This window comes from Lissotriton helveticus, chromosome 3_1, assembly GCF_964261635.1.
Source record: "Lissotriton helveticus chromosome 3_1, aLisHel1.1, whole genome shotgun sequence".
NCBI classification, from domain to species: Eukaryota; Metazoa; Chordata; class Amphibia; order Caudata; family Salamandridae; genus Lissotriton; species Lissotriton helveticus.
This window is the reverse complement of record NC_136061.1, coordinates 630,157,787-630,182,420: the sequence shown is the minus strand read 5'-3', so window position 1 is coordinate 630,182,420 and position 24,634 is coordinate 630,157,787. Positions and strand designations below refer to the sequence as shown.

Genomic DNA, 24,634 nt, shown 5'->3' with positions numbered 1-24,634 from the left:
CTAACCAAGGGAGAATAGCCGCCACCTGAGCTGCCAGGTCTATTGGCACCGGCCCTGGCGTGGGAATGGGAGTAGGGCCCGCACCTAGGGGCACCGGAGCCTGTGGTGGCGCGACGGGTGGCACTGGTGCCGCCGCCGGTATTACTGGCACATTTGGTACTGCCACTGGCAACTGGGGCACTGGGGCTGGAACGGGCACCGGGACCTGAGGTGGCGGGAGTGGGGCAGCAGGGGGTACCTGTGGTGGCAGAATTGGTGCAGCAGGAGGTAGGATGGGAGTAATATTCTGTGGCTGCCCCCCCACCCTCTTATTTCTTGCCCGCCTGGGTGGTGTCACAAAGACGCCCCTTGGCTTGGGCGGTACTATCGTCCGCTTGGGTCTTCCAGATGGACCGGCCTGGGCATCTACTTTGGCCCCCAGGTCCGCTAAAGCCTTATCCATTTTATCGACCTTCCCCAGTCTCTTATCCATTGCAGACATTCTGCGCATCATTTTTTGTAACATGACACCCACATTTGGATTGACACGCCCCCTTCTTTGAGACATATTTATGAGCACACCGTGCTCCGTACCTGACCCAGTTGACGGTGCCCGAGCAGGATCACACGGACCTAGGTCCTAAGCTTGTCCCCCTGAAATTAGAAAGTACGTTATATCCTAGTCAGGCAAGCAAGACAAGCAATCAGATCCCCTTTCTCAGCGGTACAACCAATGGTAAACCTTTTTGAAAACTTTAGCAACGCACTTTCCTTATCTCCCGCTGCTGTACATAAACACTTAAATTGAGAAACAGTAAAAATACCAAATACATAGGGAGTGCCCCTTTTTTGTAATAATTCAGCTCTACCAATTATTTGAGCACCTAAAACCCAACCTAAAACAGGAGGGGCACCTTTAGCGTGTAAAAACAGTGTATGAGGCAATAAATCACAACGTAAACCGGCAGGACACCTTTAGCGTGCCAATTCAGTTAAAATATAAAACAGTGAAAACAGGCAATAAATCACAGCATAACCCGGCAGATGCACCTTTAGCGTGCTAATTCAGTGAAATAATAACACACAGACGACTATAGCAATTTATATCAATTCTTTTTCACTAAAAAGGTATACCTGGTCTGTTAAAATATAAGACAGTGAAAAGAGGCAATAAATCACAGCATAACCATTCTTTTTTTACTAAAAAAGGTACTTTGGTCTCCCCTCCGGCTCCTGCCCTAGCTGTCCCTGCTTAACTTCGTTTCTGTTCTAATGATCGCGTATAACAATGGAGCCGAGCCCGGCCCGCGCTTGTGGGATGTAAAACAAACCCCCTCACCAGGCCACCGTTCCCTTGACACTCCTGTGATTATTAAAATTGGTTTTTTCGTTACACGCTCTGCCAATAGGCGTGTTGTAACACCGAGCTGTGCCTGGAAAAACGAGTCTTTAACACACGCCCGCCCTCAGATGCCCCGCTTACCCTGGGGTTTAGATTTACTGAAAACAGGACTTACGCGATCAGGGCAGATGGCCTCCAACAACAGCCAGCTCTTCTCTGCACGTTCGCAGGATCGCTGACTAACCCCCGCCCGCCCCGCAAAATACCTCGTGTCACGATGGTTTCGCTGCTACCCCCGGGTCCCGGCCTGAGCTCCGACACTGCACTCCTCCGCAAACACGAAGCGAACGTGACGACCTCAAACTCCCACACCGGCGTCCTCCGTGGATACTATTCTCCGCTCGGTCCCGGCAATTTACCCCGCTCCGCCTCGGAAACGCGTCGCCTGATGTTCCGTAATTCCTCGCAGTCGTCCGCCGCTACAAAGCACCCCCAACACCTGAAAATACAAAGGGAGAAAATTAAACGGCCCCACGGTGGGGCGAGGAGCGAGCCTGGGAGCGCGGGCACAAAGAGGCCGCTTCCCGCGCTCCCCAGGCTTTTAACCCTTTCGCCGCCGCGGCCCCCGCCCCCTCGCCCCAGAAGCACACCAGTACTTCCGGGGTGAGGGGGCGGGGAAAGCGGCCCCGAAAGGGACGGGGTGTGGGAGGGACCGGGCCCCGCCATGCTTGCGTGGGGGCCTATTGGCCCCCCCTTGTATTTCTTTTTTGTCTACCACTTTTTCAGATCAGAGATGGTTTTCCTTTGAATGAATCTTCAATACTGGAAAGCGGATTTCTCTGGAGGATGGGGCATGTAAAGCAAAGCTTTACAGTGTGTACATCATGACACACTGAGTCGTACTTATTGCAGCTCACGGTAGAAAAACATGGTTGGTGTCTTTCTTCCAGAGAAGGTGTTTGATTCTAAGCCCCTCTCATATATCCTCTGCCCCAAAGCAACAAATGCATACAACCAATGCAAAGATCACATGTCACTGGTTCCTGTAAACAATCGTTACTGTATGGAGGTGTGTAGCACTCATTTGTCAGCACTATTTCACAGAAAATCTAGAAACGGGGCCTGTGAGGTGTACAATTACGCTGCGGAGGAGCCTGGAGTGGTTTCACAGTGTAAGTGACTCACAACTTCCAAGAGTGACTTGGCTCCCTGTTATTCACAGCAGAGTAAATAAAATGAGGGACTTCAGGTAAGTCCATAAACCTGCTCCCAGTCTTCATTTCAATCAGATGGAAATTACGTTATTGTTCTCGTAATGCAAAAACATTTTTGGGGGGAAATATAAGCTAATTAGTGAGCTGAAATTACCACTGCTGAGAAGTAAAGCACGGTGCAGGGGCACATGTCATTCGAGCAATACTTTCAGGGAGGGACTGGAACTCAAAACCGGCCCCGGCACAGTGATTAGCCTGCCCCCCAGGGGTTTGGGGGTGCGGCCGAGCTGTTTACCAGGGCCGGTTTCTGCCGATTTCGTTACAGCGGCCGATATTGCAGCTATGCTGCAAAAACGGCCCTGTAACAAAATCGCCCCCCATGGGCCCAACACCGGGCGGCCCCCAACCCTGGTGGCCCACTGGAGAAATATGGCCAGTCCGACCCTGAATGCTTTACACCCCCCGCCCTTATAAAACACCTTAGCTCCATTCTGATGAAGTAAAAGCTCTTCTGGGTGCATCAGTTTTAACTACGGTGCGAGATTTAAAACATGGGTGCCCTTGTTTAATAAGTGAAGTTTTTGATGTGTGCACTGTAGACACACTGCATTAAACCCCGTACTCACACCTTCCAATAATGACTCAGCGTAAGTCGGTGTCCTACTTTTGTCCACTCGAGACCCCTTTCGGGCGGCTATGTCTCCATCCAAGAGTGCACGATAATTGAACTGGCAAAACAGCATTCCTAGCTGTGACCAGGACCTCCCTGAGATGGCAGAAGGTGACCTCGTGTTTAGCCACGCCTTCATCACAATTCACCGTGTGAGAGATGCCAGGCGTTCGGCTGCCTCCATATGTCAACGTGTGGGCCCCACCTGATTTCATAGTCCCCACTGATCGAGATGTGAGTGAGTGGACTCATGACCCTGCTGAAACTCAAATAAAGTGTGAATTAATGGCGCTGGCAGGCCTGCACTCTGACACCCCTCTGAGAGTTCCTGTTCAGATCTGAAAAGGGGGAAGAAGACTTGTGACTTTGAGCTGCCTTGGGCTTTCATGGAAGTTATTACCAGTTAGGCAATTCACAGTCTACCCCGCATCTCCCGAGCCAATCGAGATGCTGCTCCCTTGATGTTTATGTAAGTAAACAGAATGGGCCTCACTTATGAGGCCGTACGTCACTTTTACGCCTCCGGTGTGTCACTTTTTGTGACGCGCCAGCAGCGTAAAAAATGTGCCTTGTTGCACCATATTTACAACGTGACGCATCTAGGTAGGTGTATGCAGGGGGCGTTCTGGTGCAAGAAAGGGTCATAGAAGTGACGCAGTGAAATCTATAAGATTTCACTGCGCCACTTCTAGGACGCAAATGGGTCAATTTCTTACGCCTGCCTCACAGCAGGTGTAAGACTGACGCAGGCCCTTTCACATGGGGGTTGCCCCATGTGAAAGGACACATTGCTGGAGTTGCATCACTTTTGTGACACACTCCAGCAATGCGTCACTTTTGCGCCATACAGATACGTCAGAAATACTGACGTATCTGTAACTCCTTGCGCAATGATGCGTCATACTGTAAATATGACGCATCATTGGTGTCGCAAGGAGGGCGCAATGAAAAGTGACGCATCGCTGTTTTCACGCAGCGATGTGTCACTTTTCTTAAATGAGGCCCCATAAGAGCAGCCCAAGGACTGGCTTGATCAGGCGGCCAGTGCTCCTTAGAGGACTTAGGACTGTGGCTGTGAGTCACCTAGTGCTCCTAACACTGCACAGGTAGGAGAGTGTTCAAGTGCGCATGTCAGGGTGGTCACAGCAAGGCACCCATCCAACCTGACATGCACACTTCACCACAAAGCCGAGCTCAACCTGTCTGTCGATTATTCAATTAAACTCCACCCATTTTTTGGGGGAAATAGAAGCTAATTAGTGAGCTGAAATTACCACTGCTGAGAAGTAAAGCACGGTGCAGGGGCACATGTCATTCGAGCAATGCTTTCAGGGAGGGACGGGAACTCAAAACTGGCCCTGGCACAGTGCTTAGCCTGCCCCCCAGGGGTTTGGGGGTGCGGCCGAGCTGTTTACCAGGGCCGGTTTCTGCCGATTTCAGCGGCCGATATTGCAGCTATGCTGCAAAAACGGCCCTGTAACAAAATCGCCCCCCATGGGCCCAACACCGGGCGGCCCCCAACCCTGGTGGCCCACTGGAGAAATATGGCCAGTCCGACCCTGAATGCTTTACACCCCCCGCCCTTATAAAAAACCTTAGCTCCATTCTGATGAAGTAAAAGCTCTTATGGGGGCATCAGTTTTAACTACGGTGCGAGATTTAAAACATGGGTGCCCTTGTTTAATAAGTGAAGTTTTTAATGTGTGCACTGTAGACACACTGCATTAAACCCCGTACTCACACCTTCCAATAGTGACTCAGCGTCCGTCGGTGTCCTACTTTTGTCCACTCGAGACCCCTTTCGGGCGGCTATGTCTCCATCCAAGAGTGCACGATAATTCAACTGGCAAAACAGCATTCCTAGCTGTGACCAGGACCTCCCTGAGATGGCAGAAGGTGACCTCGTGTTTAGCCACGCCTTCATCACAATTCACCGTGTGAGAGATGCCAGGCGTTCGGCTGCCTCCATATGTCAACGTGTGGGCCCCACCTGATTTCATAGTCCCCACTGATCGAGATGTGAGTGAGTGGACTCATGACCCTGCTGAAAATCAAATAAAGTGTGAATTAATGGCGCTGGCAGGCCTGCACTCTGAGACCGCCTCTGAGAGTTCCTGTTCAGATCTGAAAAGGGGGAAGAAGACTTGTGACTTTGAGCTGCCTTGGGCTTTCATGGAAGTTGTTACCAGTTCGGCAATTCACAGTCTACCCCGCATCTCCCGAGCCAATCGAGATGCTGCTCCCATGATGTTTATGTAAGTACACAGAATGGGCCTCACTTATGAGGCCGTACGTCATTTTTACGCCTCCGGTGTGTCACTTTTTGTGACGCGCCAGCAGCGTAAAAAATGTGCCTTGTTGCACCATATTTACAACGTGACGCATCTAGGTAGATGCATCGCTTTGTAAACCCCTGCGCTACATTATACCTGCGCCAGGTATAATGTATGCAGGGGGCGTTCTGACGCAAGAAAGGGTCATAGAACTGACGCAGCGAAATCTATAAGATTTCACTGCGCCACTTCTAGGACGCAAATGGGTCAATTTCTTACGCCTACCTCACAGCAGGTGTAAGACTGACGCAGGCCCTTTCACATGGGGGTTGCCCCATGTGAAAGGACACATTGCTAGAGTTGCATCACTTTTGTGACACACTCCAGCAATGCGTCACTTTTGCGCCATACAGATACCTCAGAAATACTGACGTATCTGTAACTCCCTGCGCAATTATGCGTCATACCGTAAATAGGACGCATCATTGGTGTCGCAAGGAGGGCGCAATGAAAAGCGACGCATCGCTGTTTTCACGCAGCGATGTGTCACTTTTCATAAATGAGGCCCCATGAGAGCAGCCCAAGGACTGGCTTGATCAGGCGGCCAGTGCTCCTTAGAGGACTTAGGGCTGTGGCTGTGAGTCACCTAGTGCTCCTAACACTGCACAGGTAGGAGAGTGTTCAAGTGCGCATGTCAGGGTGGTCACAGCAAGGCACCCATCCAAACTGACATGCACACTTCACCACAAAGCCGAGCTCAACCTGTCTGTCGATTATTCAATTAAACTCCACCCCCCAATCAGAGCGCCTGCACTCACTAATGTAAAAGGACAAACTCTGCCCAAGCCATGCTAAAATAAAAGCAGTGCGTTCACACTGCGGCTACAAATGGAATCAATCAAAACATTTAGGGCCTCATTTATGAAAAGTGACGCATCGCTGCGTGAAAACAGCGATGCGTCACTTTTCACTGCGCCCTCCTTGCGAGACCAATTATGCGTCATATTTTCAGTATGATGCATCATGGCGCAAGGAGTTACAGATACGTCAGTATTTCTGACGTATCTGTATGGCGCAAAAGTGACGCATTGCTGGAGTGTGTCACAAAAGTGACACAACTTCAGCAATGTGTCCTTTCACATGGGGCAAGCCCCATGTGAAAGGGCCTGCATTGGTCTTACGCCTGCTGTGAGGTAGTCGTAAGAAATTGACGCATTTGTGTCCTAGAAGTGGCGCAGTGAAATCTTATAGATTTCCCTGCAACACTTCTATGACCCTGTCTTGCGTCAGAACGCCCCCCTGCATACATTATACCTGGCGTAGGTATAATGTAGCGCAGGGGTTTACAAAGTGACGCATCTACCTAGATGCGTCCCTTTGTAAATATGGTGCAACAATGCACATTTTTTACGCTGCTGGTGCATCACAAAAAGTGACGCACGGCCTCATAAATGAGGCACTTATTATGGGGCCTGTGGGCAACAAAACAAACAGGTGGGCAATGCCCCCCACAACCCAATAAAGAAACCATCACTGCTGGATGTATTAAAAACCTGTTGGAGAACAACTGATTGAAGTAGTGATTAAATAATGCATTGAACAATAAATAAGAGATAAGATGAAAGAGATTTTTTGCTCTGGGCTTAACTTTTCTTGCATATTAACAGAAATGTATTAAAAAGATAGATTGGAGCCTTCATTTTATTTTTAGTAATATGTCCCAATTGCCCATTTAGTGATCCAGCCTTTCAGGGAAGACTAAGCAAAGGTGAAATTGACAACAACGTGCTTCACATGGACACAACGTTCCATTACATTACATTGCACCAATGGTTACTGTTGTATATTCTTACTTGGTTCAATATGGCTACTTGGTGTCTGTAGTCCTTTCTTAGTGTTTCTATCTTCTAACCTTGTAGTGTTCTATCTGGTGTGCGGATTCCAGCCTAGGCAGTTGGTCTGGTCAGCTGTGAGGTTTTACAGCTCTGCTGTCTTATCCTATGTAACTTAATGAACCTATCTTAATAACTTGAAGACTTGTGTTGCTACCTATGTAATTTATTCAATTAAACTCCACCCCTCCAACCAGAGCGCCTGCACTCACTAATGTAAAAGGACAAACTCTGCCCAAGCCATGCTAAAATAAAGGCAGTGCGCTCACACTGCGGCTAAAAATGGAATCAATCAAAACATTTAGGGCCTCATTTATGAAAAGTGACGCATCGCTGCGTGAAAACAGCGATGCGTCACTTTTCACTGCGCCCTCCTTGCGAGACCAATTATGCGTCATATTTACAGTATGACGCATCATGGCGCAAGGAGTTACAGATACGTCAGTATTTCTGACGTATCTGTATGGCGCAAAAGTGACGCATTACTGGAGTGTGTCACGAAAGTGACGCAACTTCAGCAATGTGTCCTTTCACATGGAGCAAGCCCCATGTGAAAGGGCCTGCGTTAGACCTACGCCTGCTGTGAGTAGGCTTAAGAAATTGACGCATTTGTGTCCTAGAAGTGGTGCAGTGAAATCTTATAGATTTCACTGCATCACTTCTATGACCCTGTCTTGCGTCAGAACGCCCCCCCTGCATACATTATACCTGGCGTAGGTATAATGTGGCGCAGGGGTTTACAAAGTGACACATCTACCTAGATGCGTCACTTTGTAAATATGGTGCAACAAGGCACACTTTTTACGCTTCTGGTGCATCACAAAAAGCGACACACTGGTGGCGTAAAAGTGTCGGTGAAGGTGAAATTGACAACAACGTGCTTTACATGGACACAACGTTCCATTATATTACATTGCACCAATGGTTACTGTTGTATATTCTTACTTGGTTCAATATGGCTACTTGGTGTCTGTAGTCCTTTCTTAGTGTTTCTATCTTCTAACCTAGTAGTGTTCTATCTGGTGTGCGGATTCCAGCCTTGGCAGTTGGTCTGGTCAGCTGTGAGGTTTTACAGCTCTGCTGTCTTATCCTATGTAACGTAATAAACCTATCTTAATAACTTGAAGACTTGTCTTGCTACCTATGTAATTTATTTACAACATTCCAGCCTTGGCAGTTGGTCTGGTCAGCTGTGAGGTTTTACTGCTCTGCTGTCTTATCCTATGTAACTTAATAAACCTATCTTAATAACTTGAAGACTTGTCTTGCTACCTATGTAATTTATTTACAACAGTTACCCTTGCCATTACCTCAGTCGGGACTCTTCCTCAGTGACGGCTGCTATGGGGCTGTTGTGGTGAGGTGGGTGGGAAAGGCAGGTAGGAAGGGAGCTTAAAAACAACGAAAGAAAATCACACTTACCTTTCCGCCGCCTCTCCTCCATTCTTTCATTGGAACAGAAAGCCCCCATGCTCTCGGTCACCCCCACCCAATCTCAACGCTGATGATAGCAGCATCGTGATTGGTCCGGGACCCGTGGTTTAGAGTTCAGACAGGCAGTGGAAGCTGGGGCATGTTCTCCACCCAGGCTCTAATACACCCTGGAGGAAGAACATGCAAAGTGCGCATAACAGTTTGGCCAGCCTGAAACTGCCAGCCAAAACATCATGCTCACTTAGGTGCACATACCACTCCTCCCACTGCTGGCTGGCAACCCACCCAGCCCTTAAACAAAACTTGGCAAGAACCGCAAAAATAAAATGTTAATAACATTATGTTATTTTCATTTTATTTTTCTTGTGGGGGGATGCACCTCTGCTTTAGCAGAGGAGCTGCTGCTGGTCTTCCTCGTCCGATCCTCGTCCCAGTCCTTATGGCTTGAACAACTGCTCCGTGTATAGAGATCTCACCTTATGTTATAACCTCTGTCATTGGCCCCTCCATACCCTATATCTTGATCACCTGACTCATAGAGGAGGGTCCATGTGATGAAGATCTCCACACACATAGGGGAATGATCCAATTAAAATATTTTATTTAAGTAAGCAGGATACAAGAAAGGTCCCAGCCGCCACACCAGCAGGAGCCAACTGCCATTTTAATTCTCCCACTAACATTCTACCTACTGTGTTCTACATTCTCTAAAGAAGATTTACTACTCTAGACATTACAATAAGCATTGATTCATAGAAAAGTACATAGATACCACACATCTTCCCATTTTAGATTTTTTTTTTAAACTCAACCTCAAGAGGAAAAACAAAGTACCTTTATACAACAAAAATATTACACATATTCTTTCAAAAACTTTGGTGAAACCACAACCCATCCACTATGTTCAATACATTGTGATTTACACATCCTTGTGTGGTTTCTCACTATTTGGGCAATGAGATACCACCACAATTCCATTTAAGTTACAGATACGGTTGGCATTACATTTCACCGATTTAGGAAATAGTTAAACATTTTTAAACACTGAAGAAAACAGCATTTTTTTTTAGGCAGTTTGACTTTCACCATGTCACCCACTTTTACCATTGTATGACATACCACTTTCCTTTTATCAAAGTTTTTCCTCCTTTTCCAAAGGTTTTCTTGATGGGGATGCACTCCAGCCACGGTCCGTGTAGGTAAACATGGTGGAGCGTTGGGGCTGTGTAAGGGGAAATTCCGAGGTACGATGCAGAGGAAAAATTAAATAAATAATTAATTTTCCTGCTGCATAGTCCCTCGAAATCCCCCTTTACACAGCCCCACCGTTGTTACCTGCACAGACCACGGCTGCTGCCATAAATTTTCCACATCAGGTAAAACACTCACAGGCACTTTACCCTCCATCCAGAACGCTGCATCATGGTATTAGGTTTTCTGCCCCAAAATAAGTCAAGCAGGACTCTACCTGTGGTTGTGTGAGGTGTTAGACAACACATCTCAACCCTCTTAGTGAACTCTTCTTTCCAATCCTTATTTTGAGATTTCGAAATTTGAATACAATCTTTGAAAACTCTGTTAAATCCCTCTGACATAACGTTGGTTGGTGAAAATTTTTTATGTTAAATATCTCTAAGAGACAAAAAATCTTCCATCTCTTTTTAAATACAATTCGGAATTGCTTCTCTGCTGTAAACATCCTTGAGAAAAGCAATCACCCTGCGTGTCTTTAATGTTCTGTGTGATGCGTATTTCCGGTCACTGTGAAAACTAATCCATCAATACTACGAAAAATGACTGACCTGTTAGTAGGGGCGAGCAGTGAACTCCGAGTTCACAGAGTTTTGTCTGATCCTCCCTCTGCCTTGAGCACAAAATTGGGCAAAAACTTTGCTAAACCCTCTGCGTGGCGGTATTTACCACCCATCCATCCACATAGGAGGTATCCATCTCACATACAATGGAAAATGGTGCCCCAGTCCTCCCAAACATTTAGGGCAACGCCAGGAATAAAAGTGTGAGGCTCTCATTCAAAGCTAACTTGTATTTGCTGAACTGATCATGTGGGAACTACAATTTCAATACACGCTAATTGGTTCAGCAAGTATGTTACAAAAAGTCCAACATCCATATACATTGAAGTAAGTTTATTGTCAGCACAGCAACATAGGTCTTCTAATATTCAGCTCCAGATGCAACTGGGCAACAATAAAGAATCTCATACTAAAGATATTCTCTGGAATGTGGAATGCAGTTAGAAAGAAAACAAAGCGCATGCCAAGGTTGACTGGCAGAAAGATGATGCAATGAAGATGGAGGAAAGACAGAGGAAGAGAGAGAAAATGTTAAAGAAGAATGTAACACATCCCACTTATCAATAAGAAGAAAGAAAGATGAGATAACGTCATTACTAAACAAAATCATTAAACCTTTTAGGTAATTGTTTTATGCGATCAGATAGTTTAACTCTGTAGGCAATAGTCTCCCTATTTTGTTCATCACCAATATTTGTAGTTTAACGATTTGTTTTCCAGGAACAATCATTCTGAGCAACATCATAATAAGGACACTTAGCTATTTTTTTATTATTCCAAACTTTTCTGTCCTAGGCAATTACACTATTGGTAAAAACCTTTTTAAATTTGGATGGCCTTACCAAATTTGTTAGATCCTTTATTCATTAGACCTGGTTTAAGAATCCTGACCCAATCACCAACCTGAAATCTTTGTACCTTGGCATTCCATTTGAATTATACCATTTAGCAGTTTTGTTCTGCTTCATTTCAACTCTTCTTGCAGTATCATGCACAAATTCATGCACAAATTCCCTATCAGAAAACTTAATTTGCCATTTGTTCCTAAACCGCAATGGGCATACAGACGTTGCCGGGTTTCTGCCTTTGAGAAGTTTTAAAGAGCTAACTTCTTTCTTGGAATGGGGTGTAATACGATAAACCCACAAATGTTTTCTTAAAGCATTCATCCAATTGGCATATGACTTTAGGGAATCTGTAAAAAAACTCTTGAGCACGCTATTAAAGCATTCCACCTGTCCATTTTCATGTGGTTCGTACAAGGATGTAACTTCGCCATTTCCATAGAAGTTAATTGAACTCCATTATCTGTAATTAAAATGGAGGGCCACCCCACTTGGTCCCATTCTTTCGATATGACATGAGGAGCTGAAGCGGTTCATGTTGAAATTGCTACTAAGTAAGTGTCACCCGGCTGTTTCATTCCAAAGGAACTATTTAAGACTCATTGGGTGTTTTCCTGCCACTGACTTTGGGTTTCTAGGTTTTTGTTGCAGCCAAATTATTGTTTTATTGTCTAACTCGGTTCCGTTCTTACCTTTGAACATGGGTAAAAGGAAACACCCAAGTGGGGCTGCTAAATCCCAGAATAATGTACATCCTCCTTCTTCTATCCTGAATTATATTACAGGAGCACATGGGGCTTTGGAGAAACAAATTCGAAGTGTGGAGGAGTCCTTATCATGTTGTTATAATAATATTTCAGGTTTAACCCCTTCTGGCACAGCTATAATTACCAGTGAATATCCTGCTACTAGCTCCAGTTCTGACTGTGTTGCTCATTTGTAGGCGACTGGGCAGAGGGAAGGAAGGAGGGACCCTGAAAAATCATCTAGTACTGTCCGCCAAGATATTCAACCTGCTAATCAAAACCACTAGTAGACAGTTTAAAACCCCATCCATTGCACCACCAGTCCCGCTACTTCAATCTAGTGAAAGAATAGGAAGAGTAGGCGGGAGTATTCAACACACTAAGAATACTCATAAGCAACCCCTGGCAAAAAAGTCTAAGAAATCTGGAGGAGCACAGTAGCATGTAGAATATGTTGCCCTGTTTGTCTTAATTCAATCTCTAACAGAATCGGTAAGGCCTGCTTTGAGTTCACTCACTGAGCAACTAAAAGGGATAGAGAAGAACAGCCACTCCAAATTAGATTTGCCGCCAACTAACCAGCATATGCCGGCTAACTATTAGCACCTTCAACAAAGTACTGATATTAGCGCCAATGTGCAACCCTCTTCTTGCACCAACACCCGAGCTATAACTCAACCCCAGCACACAGTGGGTGGCGGTTTGAGGGATCAGACAAAGACTGATTTAAGTACTAATTCGACTCAGGGTGGTCCCCTAACTTCCCTTCAAACCTCGTCCTCTCGACCTGGGTTGAACAGTAGTCATATGATTCTAACTGTTCCCCCCACATACTTCAACTCGTACTGATCTAATTACTGCGGCTGACAGGCACAACTACCCGGTAACAAAATTGAACTGTTTAGAGCTTCAACCTGCAGCCCCCCTTATGTAGTAATCCTAGCAAATGTCCCGGTTCTCACTAACTCTGCATGTGAGTCATGGAAATCCCTCAGGAATAAATCCCTAAACTGGGTCAACGGAAGGGTAGGGCTTGGGGGGGCACTTTTTGTTGATCTAAAAATGATTATGAGGCTAAGTTGGGTGGGTACAGGAAGTAAAACGTTAGAGGGTGATTGTGTTGTGCTTTCATTCACTTCCTCCAACTTGGTGAGTCTCATTCTTGAGAGTGCTAGTCTCCCCTCTCTTGCACCTAAGCAGATATTGGTCTTACCACTTGGTTTCTTCTATCAACCCCCGGCCCACCAAGAACAGCTGCCATTTGCAGCAGCGCCACCTTACCAGGGGTTCCGGCTAAAGTACCTGCATCCAATTAAAACCCATAACAGGTTTGATTGTCTCTCCACTTTAAATGTGTGGATTGACTAATGAAACCTGTGGAATCAAACAGGAAGAATCAGTCTGGCCCTGGGAATGCTACATCATACAAGAGGAGGTCATTGGCAGATCTAGATGAGGACTTAGTGCATCCAGTCTACTTGGAGTGTGACTTTGTGGGACATCCATCGCCCTTGTTGCTAGCAGAATTTGGGCCCGGTACCTCCGCCACAGCCCTTAAAGTCCTTTATTGGAACATGGCCGGTTTACGTCACAAACACCTCATGATTGAATGGGTCGATTTTATTTCCAAATTCAATATTCTTTGCCTACTGGAGACCTGAGCTGTTGAGCCTATCCATATAAATGGCTTTAAAACCTTTCACAGCCCAGCTATAGAGTCCAATCATGGGCCCCCTAAAGGAGAATTGTGTATTTCTGTTTCCAATATGTTGGCTCCTTTACGTTCTACAGTGACTGTTTCAAGAACATTTTATCAAATTGTGTCTCTGGCGACTTCTGCCCACGCTACTTTAATTATTGTTAATTTTTATAATAATGCACGCTATCAGACATCACAACAGTCCTCCAATCATTAGATCAAGACTTAGAAAAGATTTCTGACAGCAATTGTCACAATCCCATTATTTTATGGGGTGGTGACTTTAACATACACACATGTACTGTGACAACAAATAAGGCATGTGGCATGACATCCCCTGGCTTCTGTGAGACAACCCACTTTATACACTCACAGTATGGGGATACCCTGAATGAGCTAATTTTCAAATACAACTTAGGGTTTTGTAACAATCTAGCTGTTTCACCGACCACAGTGAGGTGTACGTACAGTGGTAGGCGGGACAATAGTGTGATAGACTTTTTACTGTTTCCCCAACATCATTCAACACTGGTCTTGGAGTACATTGTGCATGATATTGTACTTAGTGATCATTACCTCGAAAGTGTAATGTTGAAGCTTGATTTTACCGGGCAAGTTTGTGGTAAATCTAAAGCCCTTGCACAAGAGGAAACTGTGATCTCTCACCGCAATGGTTACGCGTTTTAGTGGTCCCTTGTGGATCCTCTTAACTTCCTTGAAAAATTGGTTCAAAAAGAGAGGGAGGCTTTTAAAGTGTGCCCAGATGAAACCACAGAGGGGCATAACTTCATCTTGTCATTTAACTAAATAAAAAAAATGTGTGGGTGAGGGTCTTTCTGCAAAACAGAAAATACAAAAGGCGGGTGTGTGTGGTTGGTTTGATTCAGCATGTAGTAAAGCCCACAGAAACTTGAAATTAGCTTTAGCTGAACAACCTAGACCTATAAGGAAAGTCCGGGAGTATAGATTGGCATACAAAGCGGCCATTAAACAACGGAAAACAGCTTTGAAAGAGGATACCTGGAATAAGTTATTGGAGGCCAATCTATCTAAAGATAACATCACTTTTTGGCGTGTTATTAACTCACATTCTCATTACGCTTTAGATTCCCCACGCGTAGAGATAGCAATTTCTGAGGATGCTTGGATAGCTCATTTTTCTAAGTTATACTCCCCTATGGAAGTGCTGGCTGTTCCCACCGCCAGTGCCTTGCCACATTATGGGCTTTTATCTCTTGCTAATGGTCCCAAAAACACTGGCTCTTTAAATGAGTGCAGATATTCAGACTTTTCCCTGGACGAAGTGGGATTGGGGTTGAAAGATAGCAAGGGGGGGAATGCCCCAGGGCCCGACAGGATCCCTATTGATCTGTTCAAATTTAACATCGAGTGTAGTGTTTTTATCTAGGGACCTGAATCGATATTCCTATTTTATGCCCTTGCCCGGATATAATCAATAATGTCCATACAACGGCATAATATTCATATCCATAATTCAGTCGTAGCACATGCTGTCACATTAAGCAAGGCTACTTCTCCGGCCCCCTCGAAAGCACACCGAGTTCTCTAAACAAAACCAAGCCTCCAGCAACCTGGGAAATCCCCCTTGCTTTTGTTTTGATTTCATCCTAGAACTCCTGTAAAGCACTGTAAGAACGGCCAGTTCTTAGTGACATCTTTATTGACGTCTTATGTCCAACCTTACGTCAAACCCGGCACCTTTCAGGTATAAATATACCAACGTTGCCTTAAGCAAACACACGGTGGTGATTTTGGAGCAGAGCAGCTATCTACTTGCCCGTAAGCCCAGCTGATGCGAGAGCCCACGGACGCTGCCCCTCCTCTTTGACGCGCTGAGAAAGACGCTGTCTTTTCTCCTGCCGAGAAATCCAGCTCCGGCGTTTCCAGCCTACCCTTGCGGGTTGCTGGGATATCGAGCCCTGAGAGAGAGATACAAGACCTCCTGCTTTCTAATTACCCAGGTACGGAGCTGACTAAACCCTTAAAGAGAATTCTTGAGTCAGATTCTTGGCAGAACAAACTTAACTTAAACTGCTACTTACTTACTCCTTCCCACGTATTAGGCTTAGGTCAGGTACACAGGGGTAGGCGTATTTAGAGGCACCAGTTGAGTACGTTAGTCAATGTATGTATGTATATCTGTTTTATCTATTTTAAAGTATCATATGGCTAAGAAACCATATCAATGCTTTTACAGTATTATTTTATAATCCTACTTTTACTGTACGCACTTTACTTTACCGTGAGTATTACAATCGTGGCAATTCATTTCTCTTGTATGAGGAAGAAGACTGCTCAATAAATTACACCTTTTATTGAAAACGCCCGTCTCTCTTTTCTCTGCATTCTGGTGAAACTAAGTACGCACATTTGACTGAGTGAAATAGCTGTCTATTGTTTTCACACGACTCTAGAGATACACTCTTATTCAGGGAGAGCAAAGTTGTCATGTTTTATGGTTGTCAGAAGCTAATCCCTTCTTGTCTATCCAGGGAGGTTAAACTCCTCCTCGTTTACTCGAGAAAGTTTCTAGTGACCTCTGAGCTAGCTGGCAAACCTTAAGTCTAATATAGTCAGTAGAGACCTAGATAACCTCAGTCCTACGTCTACACTGCTGAATATATTATTCCAATGCGCAGAGCCTATTGGGAATATAGGAACTACACTACATGGCCCCCAACGTTTGGTAAGGCGATAAATCTAACGCAAGACGTTAGAGTACCTCAGTCGTTCTTTTTCACACAGACCCTTTTCCCGTAAATACTCCAAAAGACGTCTGGAGTGGGTAAAAGGTTAAAAATCCGCCGGAATTTAGTAGGAAGAGATTTCTATGTATAGTTTTTGGTTTAGTCAACGTTGAAGGATACAGTGTTCCAAAATATTGTGCACCTAATCTTTGTTTCCTTGAAACTTGATCTGCAACAAAAACCTTTCTGTCAGTAAAATGTCAGAAAATGGAGAAGAAAGGGAGGCAGCAAGAATAGTGGCTCGACTCCTAGAGGATGACACAAGTCTCCTACAGAGTGACCCGGATCCAATACTCATTCCGGTCAACATAAGAAAAACTATAACTCTTAAACTTATAGAAAATGGACTGACATCGAGAGGTGGTACAGTCATATTCGTAATTGAGGCACACGAATATCGTCAGACAGAGGTATTCTATTCATGGATACATTTTCCAGCAGCAAACGCTGTCACACACGAATTCCACTATTACAAAATAGAGGAACCTCCGGAAGAGTACACCCCTTTCGAGGAGGTGGAAATCCCATTAAAATACCAAGAGCACCTGCTCTGGTGCTGCTCTGGGGCCCTATCCTCACTTTGCTTTTTAAAGCCTGCCAAAATCAGGGTTTTTTACCTACCTGGCCTGAGTCACTTATCGTCCCTTTTTTTAAGCAGGGCGACTGTAACAACCCAGCGCAATACAGGCCAATTTCCCTCTTGGATTGCCTGGTTAAGGTTGCTGGTTGCATGCTTTTGGCACGCTTACAGGCGTGGGTGGAATCAAACAACATCCTCTCAGACCTACAGTACAGGTTCAGGGCTGGGTTGGGTACCGTAGAGCAGGCTGTAAACCTAGACTTGTTAATTGGCAAGTATGTACATATGAAAGGTGGTATTCTTTTTTTTAGTTTTTAGTGATTTATCTTCAGCTTTTGATTTGGTAGCTCACGATAAGTTATGGGCAATAATGACCAACATAGGCGTGGACGTTAAAATTGTGAATTTCCTAAGAGATTTGTACGCCCAAGGCAGAGGCAGAGTACGTTATGGTCTTAATGGTACCTGTACTGAGACATTCAGTATAAGAAGAGGGGTGCGTCAGGGATGCGTAATGGCCCCCTTCTTATTTAACCTATATATAAACAGTATAGGAGATACACTGGCAAGTAAATGTGTAGATCTACCTCAGGTGGGACAAAGGCCTATTCCAGCACTATTTGATGCCGATGGTGCAGTGTTAATGGCCCGTACCCCCATTGCCCTGCAGCGCCTGGTGGACGAATTTTCTGACTTGGGGTTAAAATTCAACATAAGTAAAACCTTCGCTATGAAAATTGGGAAGAAGGCTACCCGCTGTTGCGACATTTTCATTGAGGGTTCTGCCATTCAGTTTACAGATTCTTTTTCATATTTGGGCATTGTTTTTAATCAATCAGGGTATTGCCAAGTGGCTATCAAAGCAAGGTGACTCCTAATGAAAACAAAAATGGCCCTATTGAGTTTCGCTAGTCAGTGTGGCTTTAAAGACCCAAAGTAGATGATGACTATTCATAATGTAAAGTGCAGATCCTGCCATGTATGGGGCTGAGCTATGGGGGCATGGAAAAATAGATGTAGTACAGCTTGAAGAAAACGCTTTTCTCAGGTCTCTCCTTGCACTCCTGAAAAGTAGCTCAACATTTGTATGTCACTCTGAATTGGGTGCCCCCTACCTAGCAGACTTGATTAGGATCCAACCTGTGCTACGATGGCACAAAATATGGTCATCTGAATACACTATTTTAAATCGAGCCATAATTGCTGACTGCCAAAAATCTCCAAAGGCTTTTAAAATCCAGTGGCTCAAGTATGTCCATAATGTTCTGGTAAACCTTGGCCATCCTGAATATTTTACCCTTCCTGATAGTTTGGCCACCGTCCAGAGGAAAGCCTTGAAGTTGAAATGTATTTCTTTCTTGGAAGAAATCAGATTAGCATCTGAAATCTGTAAACCAATGGTGTTGAGGAACCAATTGATTTTGACTAGTGTTTACATGCAACCATACTTAGCTAACGTCTATAATTCTCACCATCGGTTTGTGCTCACCCGTTTTCGGCTGGATATTTTCCATCATTTAATCAGTTTTCCTATTATTAACAATTGGTCAGCCGACCTGGGGAATTGTACGTGTGATGATACTTCACCTCAGAATACTATGCACACCGTATTCTTTTGTAAACACTTCTCATGTCTGAGACAGAAATTTATAAAAACCTTGTTACTACAGTTGGGTTTCGGATACTGTCGTCCGGCGTATACTTATTTGCAAATGTTACCAGATATTTTTACTTGTTTTGTAATGTTGCGTTTCTTGTTGACTGTTATTAAACATAGGAAGCAGCTGTAAACTGTAATTATATTACCGTATCATGATGTTAGACTTTTTAATAGTCTAAGCTTTCACTTTTCTTATAAGGATGAACTTTGTACATTGTTTTAAATTGTATTCTTGGTCATTTTAATCATTGTATTGCTGTATTTTGTAGCTTTTATGATTCACTTTGTGACTTCGAATAAAGCTTATTTTGACTGACTGACCGAGTATTATATCTTTCATACCTTTTTGAGGGACACATTTCCATGATTTGAATAGTAAGCAACCTTCAAATGCTAATTCTTCTGATACATTAAAGAACGGTAACAGATCTGGTGTCACCATATTCTTCCTTGGCCATCCTTCTAAAACAATTTTTTTTAGATCACACCACCTGTCATCTAGTTGTTCACAATTACTCCAACTATCTTCTGTGATTACTTGGAATTGGGTAGGAACAATATCACGTATGGCAACAACAACATCACATTCCTTGGTGATATTAACTATATCATGGTTACAAGGTAAGTGAGAAAGGAAATCAGCAGTAACATTTTTCTTTCCCGGCACATACTCTGTATTGAAATTGTATTCTTGCAACTTTGATGTTAATCTTGCAATCCTAGCTGTGGAGTTCCAACCTCCACCCGTGGACAAAATGTTCACTAACGGTTTGTGGTCTGTTCTGAGAGTAAATTTACTGCCCAACACATACAGTCTGTAATGTTCAACAGCCCAAACACAAGCAAGGAGTTCCCTTTCTACCATATTTACGCTCACTATCATTTAAAGTGCGTGATGCAAAGGCAACATTCCATTCCTCTTTACCTTCTCTTTGTGAAAGAACTCCACCCAGACCAAATAACCTAGCATCTACCATGATGATGCTTTCCTTTTTCATGCGAAAAGGTTTTAGGGTTGGAGCATTTACTATATCTTTTTTTATACAGTCAAAAGCTTTCTGTTGTTCCTCTGCCAATACATATTTTACATTCTGTCTCAACAAAACTCTTAAAGGTTCCATCTTTGTTGCAAATACTTCCACAAATGTACTATAGTATTCGCACATGCCTGCGAATTATAAAAGTTGCTCCTTGTTGGTTGGAGAGGGAGCTTTCATAATAGCATCAACATTAGTTTTTCTTGGAATAATCCCATCTCCAGACAGAGTATGTCCCAAATACTCAACAGAACATTTGAACAACTTGCATTTGTGTGCCTTGAGGGTGAGGCCATGCAACTCTAATCTTTTACACACCTCATTTAAGTGCATAACATGCTCAGACAAATCATTTGAAAATATCAAGATATCGTCTTGAAAGCACTTAACATATTTGTCCACATCCCTGAATATGTGGAACATGACCCTCTGGAAAACTGACGCGGCTGCTGCCAGTTCAAATGGCATTCTTGTATATTGGTATAAACCAAATGGTGTAATAAAAGCAGTGTAATTCTATTTGGTGGTACACAGAGCGTAAATCTAATGTTGAAAAAATGTGAGCACCCTCTAACATAGAGACCACTTTGTTAATATTCAGCAGAGGGTGACAGTCAACTATAATGTTTGAATTTAGTGCTCTCAAGTCCACACAGGTTTTTGGTATGTTTTCCGAACAAAAACAATCGGTGAAACCCATTCGGAGGATTCAATGGCTTCAATAATACCCTCATCTGATAATTCCTGTAACATTTCTTTTAACTCCTCCCTGATATTTATTGGTACTCCCCTTATTTTTGCTTTACAGGAATAACATTATCTTTTAATACAATTTCATGTGAGAAATTCTTTAACTTTCCCAACTTATTGCAAAATACATTGTCATACATGTTAATTAATTTTTCTTCTTTACTGCTTACATTACCTTCTGAATTGACCACTGCAAATGTTTCAAGCAATTGTCATCACATAATGACCCAGGTTCATTAGACCTCTGATTCATTATTGAACCCAGTTTCCATTGGTCATGCCAACTTAAGACATTAACTCCTTTCTGTGTAATATATAATTTCACATTTGCATACCTACTTTTGAAGTGTACTTTCACTTGAAAAAACCCATCAATATCGATCTTAGTACCCCCAAAACTCTCTGCTATTATATCTGAAGGTAGTAAGTTGTTATATTGGATAGCTTGAGCTAAAGTCTCTTGGTAGTATTGGGGCGTGATGATTGTGCACAGTGAACCAGAATCTAACATGAGCATGAGATTGATTCCTAAGATTTGAAATTCACATTTTGGAGACTTCATAAGATTGTCAGGCACACCGTCAATAATAGATCCAACAAAACCCTTGTCAATTTCAGCTACATCACTGGTAATGACGGTATAATTTATGTCCATTACATAGGACACTGCACACCGAGTTTGTGCAGTTTGACGTCTACAATCTCTGCAAACTTTAGTAAAATGTCCAATCCAGCCACAATTTTGGCACTCCTTGTTAATTGCAGGGCACCCTGGAAAAGAAGCAATGCGAGATCTATTACCACATCTATAACATACATTAAAATTAGTAGAGGTATCATTTCTTTTGTGAACCTGGGAATAATTGAATCTGTTAATATTACATTTCTCATTAGGCATATGATGTGACTGATGTTGGTCACTCTTCAATTCATGTTTAGATTTAACAACATATATTTCTTCTTCTTTATCTATTTTACTGGAATTCTGTTTAACCACTTTCAATCATTTCTTGGATTGTTCTAACGCTTTAGATTCAGTTATTGCTTGAGTCAAAGTGGGATCTCCCTTGACACTCAATTTCACTTGAATTTTCTTGTTGTTAACATGTACTATTATTTCGTCTCTTATCATTTCATCAGTCAGTGCGCCAAAGTTGCAGTGTAACGATAAAGCTCTTAATGCAGTTAAAAAATCAATGAAAGATTCTTACTCTTTTTGTGTTCTTGTATAAAATTTAAATCCATTCAGAGCAATGCTCATAACTGTTATCGCCGCTTCCATCAATGGGTGCAACAATTTGAGGTAATGTCCTGAAGACAACTTGTCCCTCAGAACCCAGTGTCAAAATATATATTTTTTTCATTCAGCACCCAAGTGTTCCCCATCTATGGCTTCATGTACGTAATGCCCTTTCCACCTTGACCATGGCATGGGTGGATCGCCTTTTTGTTGTAGGAATTTAGCTAAGGGATCAAATTGCATGATGGGTGTTGCTTAAGACAAATAATTATAATTTAGCTCTACACTAAATGAGAACAAAACATAACTAAATTGTAGTACTACACTTTGTGTCTATTGGATGAATTAAAGTGAGTACAAGTGTCTGGAAATAGAAATACTGGTGGTCGAATGAAAAATGAAAATGTGGGGACACACTCACTTGATGTGTTGAAATACGGAGTATCCTTGTATGACGGAAATATATTGCACATTGCAAAGCTACAATGTAATACTTTAATTAAAGCTCTTGGAAAATGCAGTTTAGCTGGGAAAAATCATGACGTTACTATGGTAACCAAGATGACCGCCGCCGATGACGATGCACGCTCTTGTCGCTGACACGCACTGGATGCTGCGTGTTGCATGAGCGTGATAATGAAGACAGTGACAGAAGAAAGAGTGTTCTGAAAACGAAATCAGCAATATAAATTCTGTATGTCGTTCATTGTTTTGAAAGATGCATGCAACAACTGAAATACAGTACGTTTGTATTCGTTATTTCAATTGTACAATTCTTTGACAGTAAATCACAATGAAAATCTTTTACCGCAAAGAGGCATATATTGAGTATATCGGTAACAATCCTTACATCAGCAGAAAGCTCGCGCAGGTGCAATCACAGCACTTTAAATATATCTAAAGCAGCTGCTGGTGCAATCATGTCACATCAAGATCGAGATGAAATCTTTAAACTTATTACAGTTTTGAAATAGAGCAGCGCGAAATCAGTTTAGCCAAAAACAACAATGCGCTGTGAATATTAAATAATTATCATAGATCCAACGAATTTAAACAAACTCCCGCAGGTGCAATAAGAGCACTTTACTTAGGAAAACACAGCCACAGGTGCAATCAAAACACAAGAGATAAATATATCCACTGTTAAATTTGATCCAAATATTGTTGTAATTAATTGTAATATCCAGAAATCCACAGTAACTAAAAAGAAGATGCAAATTGTTCCATAAGTTAATACAATTCAAGAATTCAATGGGTTCAACAAACACTCTGTACCTGTGCTGGTGGTGATGATAAGAGTGATTCTTCAGCTCATCGCCAGTGTTACAAAAGTCCAAATTCCATATAAATTGAAGTAAATTTATAGTCAGCACAGCAACATAGGTCTTCCAATATTCAGCTCCAGATGCAACTGGGCAACAATAAAGAATCTCATACTAAAGACATTCTCTGGAATGTGGAATGCAGTCAGAAAGAAAACAGAGCGCATGCCAAGTGTGAGAAGTTGGCCTGATATGCAGTGCTCACTATTCTAGTGATCACTATGTAGGATGGAGGTGCGAGCTGTCCCACGTAGGTGTCTGCTGTTGACGTCGCTGGACCCGGGATTGGGGCAACAAGTCTTGGCAAATGCAAGCCCACGCGGTGGACTTAAAATGGCGTCTGGAGTGGACCAGGAGGGTCCAGGGTGCTCCTCTGTTGGAGGGGAGCAAGGGCTAGTCTGGAGCAACCAGACCAGCGGTGTTTGTCGTCGTGGAGCATCGTAAAAGGGCCACTAGCCAACGGGCAAATGACCTGGACAACGCGGTGAGCAGCAAAGAGCAGAAGGGCCCAACGCAGATCTCGTGGATGCAGGGGGGCTGAACTTCGGTGCTGGAGCTGCTCAGGGTCGGGGCTTCTCTTACCCCAAAGCACTCAGTCGAGGGTCACTCGGTGGTCGTGCTGGACAAGCGTCGTGCAGTCTTTAAAGATGGCCGGTCCCTCGAGGTCTCGTCACACCCACGGATCACAGCTGGGCTGATGATGCAGGTTGAGGTCAGAGGTGCCAGGGAAGCCGGTTCTCGTTGTGCTGGGCAGTCTTGATCCGGAGGAGAGACTTACAGCAGACCGCGATGCTTGGTTGGTGCCTGCTGCTGCAGGGTGACTACTCCTTAGTCACAAGGGAGAAATCTTAGGAAGAGTCTTGAGTTCCTCTCGTAGAAAGTCGGTTCAGGATTCAAAGATTGATCTAATTTGGAAGGGGGCCTGCTCCTACCTTTATCCTGCAAAAGGGGGCTGGCACGCGACTAAGTCCTGCCCTATGGGCGGGACTAGGAAGGGGGGTGGTTACACCCCTCTCCCATGCCGGGCTTTCCCCAGCTCAGGGGCTGGTGTGCCCCTGGAACTGGTTCTAGCCGGCATATGCACAGTGAGCACCGGGGTGCCACTTGCAGTCACCTTCCTCTAAAGCCCTGCCTACCTAGAATACACAAAATCCTGTCTGGGACGATGCTGGCACCGCCCCTGGCAGGAAACCCTTTGTCCTTGCCTCCCGTGCTGGGAGGACTCCCAGCAGCAGGAGGGCAGACTTGTGTCTCGGTTGCAGCATCCATCTTGGGGAGCTGAGGCTATGTCTGACTTTAACCGGGGTTACAGGTTACCAACATGTCGTGTCCCTCTAGAAGGGTGGAATGCTAACCCCGTCGCCAGAAT

General features: G+C 44.0%; 1 protein-coding gene across 1 annotated transcript in view; it reads left to right on the top strand.

Annotated features, from left to right (window-relative positions):
• The window catches only part of LOC144824689 (4-galactosyl-N-acetylglucosaminide 3-alpha-L-fucosyltransferase FUT6-like), a 480,889-nt gene that overhangs the window by 129,849 nt on the left and 326,406 nt on the right, over positions 1 to 24,634 (top strand). The gene's annotated exons all lie outside the window — the stretch shown is intronic.